Source organism: Triticum aestivum, chromosome 3B (genome assembly GCF_018294505.1).
Source record: "Triticum aestivum cultivar Chinese Spring chromosome 3B, IWGSC CS RefSeq v2.1, whole genome shotgun sequence".
Lineage (NCBI taxonomy): Eukaryota > Viridiplantae > Streptophyta > Magnoliopsida > Poales > Poaceae > Triticum > Triticum aestivum.
In genome coordinates, this window is record NC_057801.1 from 277,906,116 (window position 1) to 277,912,320 (window position 6,205).

Consider the following 6,205-nt stretch of genomic DNA (forward strand, 5'->3'; position numbering starts at 1 on the left):
ATGCTAGTCGCTTGCTGCAGCTCCACCTCATTACTCCATCCTTCCTATAAGCTTAAATAGTCTTGATCTCGCGGGTGCGAGATTGCTGAGTCCCCGTGGCTCACAGATACTTCCAAAACCAGCTTGCAGGTGCCGATGAGTCTGTGCAGATGACGCAACCAAGCTCAGGAGGAGCTCGATGAAGATCTTGCCCTTTGTGTTGTTTCGTTCTAGTTGATCAGTAGTGGAGCCCAGTTGGGGTCGATCGGGGACCTTTGTCGCATTTGGGGTTCTTCTTTTATTTTGGTTCCGTAGTCGGACCTTGATTGTATCTGGATGATGTAATGCTTTATTCATGTAATTGTGTGAAGTGGCGATTGTAAGCCAACTATGTATCTCTTTCCCTTATTGTATTACATGGGTTGTGTGAAGATTACCTCACTTGCGACATATGCCTTCAATGCGATTATGCCTCTAAGTCGTGCTTCGACACGTGGGAGATATAGTCGCATCGAGGGTGTTACAATCATCCTCTCCTCTTTGGGGAAATCCAACGCATTGCTCAATAGGTAGCAAGAAGAATTTATGGCGTCGTTGCCGGGGAGGCTCACGCAAGAGCAAGTCAACCAGACCAAGTACCCATCACAATCCCTATCTCTCGCATTACATTATTTTCCATTTGCCTCTTGTTTTCCTCTCCCCCACTTCACCCTTGCCGTTTTATTCGCCCTCCCTTTCCCAATCTCCTTCTCTCCTTCCCGTTTGCCTTTTCCCGTTGCCTTTTCCTCGTCCGTTTGTTTGCTCGTGCGTTAGTTTGCTTGCTTGTCGTCATGACTAGTCTCATATCTTCTCCGTTATCTCCCGAGAATGAAGTTCTAAATTTTAAGCAAAGGGAGGGAGAAAATCTAAAAGACGCTTGGTATAGAATTTGCAATGCTCAAAATAGATCTACCAGGAAGCAATCTACTTCAGTTCTTCTTCGTAATTTTTATGTAGGTGCTAATCCTTGGTACATATATATCCTTGATACCATTACCGGAGGGAATTTCTTGGGTAGCCATACTTTTGATTCTTATAATGCTTTAATAGATTTATTTGGCTCACCACCTCTTTTGATTAATGGAACTATGTTAACTTTGGAGCATGTTATGCAAAGACTTGAAACTATTGAGAATAAAGTTGCTACCATTGAATCAATTGAAAATCTTGATAAAAAGATCCACAATCAAATTACCCAATATGGATCTAAGGTAGGAATGACTTTGAAAATATTAAAGAAAAAGAACCCATAGTTAATGAGAAAATAAATCTAGATTCCACAAGAATCGATAAACTTGAGGGTATCATTACCAACTTGGGAACCGCTTTTTCTTCCGTTCAAAACACTCCAAGTTCGTCTACTAAAAATACTAAGCTTATTTATGTTCCTAAGAATAAGGGTGAATCATCTAGTAAGGAAACTGCGGATCTTAAATCTATAAGTGTTCATACCAATCTTTTTACCATCCTTAAGGAACCATTTGCTATAAATGAATTTTTTGATCTTTTGCCTGAAAATTTGACAATTACTAGAAAGAAAGAAAATTCTAAAGTAGGTATATGCCTCATTGAAGAATTGCCACCAAAGATGGCAATACCTAGATCTATCTTTGCTTTTATGCCTAGCTAGGGGCGTTAAACGATAGCGCTTGTTGGGAGGCAACCCAATTTTATTTTTGTTTTTTGTTTTTGCTTCTGTTTAGGAATAAATAATCCATCTAGCCTCTGTTTGGATGTGGTTTTATGTTTTAATTAGTGTTTGTGCCAAGTAGAACCTATAGGATAACCTACGATGATAGTTGATTTGATTCTGCTGAAAAACAGAAACTTTGCACGCACGAATACAATTTTGTTAAATCACAGAAACGTGCTTTTGCGTTGATTCTTTTTGCTGCTGTTCAACAAACAAATTTTACAGTACTTCCTATTTTGGTAGGATTTGTAGAGTTCCATAAGTTTGCGTTAGTTACAGATTACTACAGACTGTTCTGTTTTTGACAGATTCTGTTTTGCGTGTGTTGTTTGCTTATTTTGATGAATCTATGGCTAGTAAAATAGTTTATAATCCATAGAGAAGTTGGAATACATCAGGTTTAACACCAATATAAATAAATAATGAGTTCATTACATTACCTTTAAGTAGTCTTTTGTTTTCTTTCTCTAACGGAGTTCACGAGATTTCTATTGAGTTTTGTGTTGTGAAGTTTTCCAGTTTTGGGTGAATTCTTTTGATGGATTATGGAACAAGGAGTGGCAAGAGCCTAAGCTTGGGGATGCCCATGGCACCCCCAATATAATCCAAGGACACCAAAAAGTCAAAGCTTGGGGATGCCCCGGAAGGCATCCCCTCTTTCGTCTACATCCATCGGTAATTTACTTGGAGCTATATTTTTATTCACCACATGATATGTGTTTTGCTTGAAGCGTCTTGTATTATTTGCATCTTTGCTTGTTAGTTTACCATAATCATCCTTGCTGTACACACCTTTTGAGAGAGCCATACATGAATTGGAATTTGCTAGAATACTCTATGTGCTTCACTTATATCTTTTGAGCTTGATAGTTTTGCTCATAGTGCTTCACTTATATCTTTTGAGCGTGATAATTTTTGCTCTAGTGCTTCACTTAGATCTTTTAGAGAATGGTGGTGGATTTGTTTTAAAGAAACTATTGATCTCTCATGCTTCACTTAGATTATTCTGAGGGTCGTTAATAGCATGGTAATTTGCTTAATGTTAATATACTTGGTATTCAAGATATGTGAAACTTTCTTTTGAGTGCGTTGAATACTAAGATAAGTTTGATGCTTGATAACTGTTTTGAGATATGGAGGTGATAATATCAAAGTCATGCTAGTTGAGTAATTGTGAATTTGAGAAATGCTTGTGTTGAAGTTTGCAAGTCCCGTAGCATGCACGTATGGTTAAAGTTGTGTAACAAATTTGAAACATGAAGTGTACCTGGCTTGTGCATCCTTATGAGTGGCGGTCAGGGACGAGCGATGGTCTTTTCCTACCAATATATCCCCCTAGGAGCATGCGCATAGTACTTGATTTTTGATGACTTCTAAATTTTTGCAATAAGTATATGAGTTCTTTTGACTAATGTTGAGTCCATGGATTATACACACTTTTACCTTTCCGCCTTTGCTAGCCTCTTCGGTACCGTGCATTGCCCTTTCTCACCTTGAGAGTTGGTGCAAACTTCGCCGGTGCATCCAAACCCTGTGATACGATACGCTCTATCACACATAAACCTCCTTATATCTTCCTCAAAACAGCCACCATACCTACCTATCATGGCATTTCCATAGCCATTCTGAGATATATTGCCATGCAACTTCCATCATCATCATCATGACATACATTACTTTTGTCATATTGCCATTGCATGATCATGTAGTTGACATCGTATTTGTGGCAAAGCCACCATGCATTATTTTTCATACATGTCACTCTTGATTCATTGCACCATCCCGGTACACCACCGGAGGCATTCATATAGAGTCATATCTTGTTCTAAGTTTCAAGTTGTAATCCTTATATTGTAATCAATAGAAGTGTGATGATGATCATTATTAGAGCATTGCCCCCAAAAAAAGGCCAAAAGAAAAAAAGGAAAGGCCCCACAAAAAGAAAATAAAAAGAGCAATGCTACTATCTCTTTTTCCACACTTGTGCTTCAAAGTAGCACCTTGTTCTTCATGTAGTGAGTCTCATATATTGTGCTTCAAAGTAGCACCTTGTTCTTCATGTAGTGAGTCTCATAAGTTGTCTTTTTATACTAGTGGGAATTTTTCATTATAGAACTTGGCTTGTATATTCCTACGATGGGCTTCCTCAAATGCCCTAGGTCTTCATGAGCAAGCGAGTTGGATGCACACCCACTAGTTTTCTTTTGTTGAGCATTCATAGCTCTAGTGCATCCATTGCATGGCAATCCCTACTCCTCATGTTGACATCAATTGATGGGCATCTCCATAGCCCGTTGATTATCCTCGTCAATGTGAGACTTTCTCCTTTTTTGTCTTCTCCACACAATCCCCATCATCATATTCTATTCCACCCATAGTGATATATCCATGGCTCACACTCATGTATTGCGTGAAGGTTGAAAAAGTTTGAGATTATTTAAGTATGAAACAAGTGCTTGGCTTGTCATCGGGGGTATAGAAGTTGGGAACATCTTTGTGTGATGAAAATGAAGCATAGCCTAACTATATGATTTTGTAGGGATGAACTTTCTTTTGCCATGCTATTTTGAGAAGACATGATTGCTTTGATTAGTATGCTTGAAGTATTATTATTTTTATGTCAATATGAACTTTTGTCTTGAATCTTTAGGATCTAAATATGCATGCCACGATTAAGAAGATTTACATTGAAATTATGCCAAAGTATCACTCCGCATCAAAAATTCTTTTTAATCATTTACCTACTCGAGGACGAGCAGGAATTAAGCTTGGGGATGTCTGATATGTCTCCAACGTATCTATAATTTTTGATTGCTCCATGCTACTTTATCTACTGTTTTGGACTATATTGGGCTTTATTTTCCACTTTTATATTATTTTTGGGACTAACCTATTAACCGGAGGCCCAGCCCAGAATTGCTATTTTTTGCCTATTTCAGTGTTTCGAAGAAACGGAATATCAAACGGAGTCCAAACGGAATGAAACCTTCGGGAACGTGATTTTCTCACTGAACGTGATCCAGGAGACTTGGACCCAACTCCAAGAAGTAATAAAGGCGGTCATGAGGGTGGGGGGCGCGCCCCCCCTAGGGCGTGCCCCCCTGCCTCGTGCCCCCCCTGTTGCTCCACCGACGTACTCCTTCCTCCTATATATACCTACGTACCCCCAAACGATCAGAACAGGAGCCAAAAACCTAATTCCACCGCCGCAACCTTCTATATCCACGAGATCCCATCTTGGGGCCCGTTCCGGAGCTCCGCTGGAGGGGGCATCCACCACGGAGGGCTTCTACATCAACACCATAACCCCTCCGATGAAATGTGAGTAGTTTACTTCAGACCTTCGGGTCCATAGCTAGTAGCTAGATGGCTTCTTCTCTCTTTTTGGATCTCAATACAATGTTCTCCCCCTCTCTCGTGGAGATCTATTCGATGTAATCTTCTTTTTGCGGTGTGTTTGTTGAGACCGATGAATTGTGGGTTTATGATCCAGCTTATCTATGAATAATATTTGAATCTTCTCTGAATTCTTTTATGTGTGATTGAGTTATCTTTGCAAGTCTCTCCGAATTATCCGTTTGGTTTGGCCAACTAGATTGGTAGTTCTTGCAATGGGAGAAGCGCTTAGCTTTGGGTTCAATCTTGCGGTGTCCTTTCCCAGTGACAGAAGGGGCAGCAAGGCACGTATTGTATTGTTGCCATTGAGGATAACAAGATGGGTTTTCTATCATATTGCATGAATTTATCCCTCTACATCATGTCATCTTGCTTAAGGCGTTACTCTGTTTTTAACTTAATACTCTAGATGCATGCTGGATAGCGGTCGATGAGTGGAGTAATAGTAGTAGATGCAGAATCGTTTCGATCTACTTGTCTTGGACGTGATGCCTATATACATGATCATACCTACATATACTCATAATTATGCTCAATTCTGTCAATTGCTCAACAGTAATTTGTTCACCCACCGTAGAATACTTATGCTCTTGAGAGAAGCCACTAGTGAAACCTATGGCCCCCGGGTCTATTCTCATCATATCAATCTCCATTACTTTATTACTTGCTTTGTTTTTACTTTGCCTTTTACTTTTCACTTTGCATCTTTATACCAAAAATACCAAAAATATTATTTATCATCTCTATCAGATCTCACTCTCGTAAGTGATCGTGAAGGGATTGACAACCTCTAATCGCGTCGGTTGCGAGGAGCTATCGTTTTGTGTAGGTACGAGGGACTTGTGCATGGTCTCCTACTGGATTGATACCTTGGTTCTCAAAAACTGAGGGAAATACTTACGCTACTTTGCTGCATCATGCTCTCCTCTTCGGGGAAATCCAACGCAATGCTCAAGAGGTAGCATTATACTACATATAATATATTTTATCTCTACTCTTATAAAAAATAGAGTTGTTGATGATGGTGTGCCTGCAATCATGCAATATAGGCCATCCGATTTATATCTGGCGGATAGGAAGGAAACTATGGAAATTTTG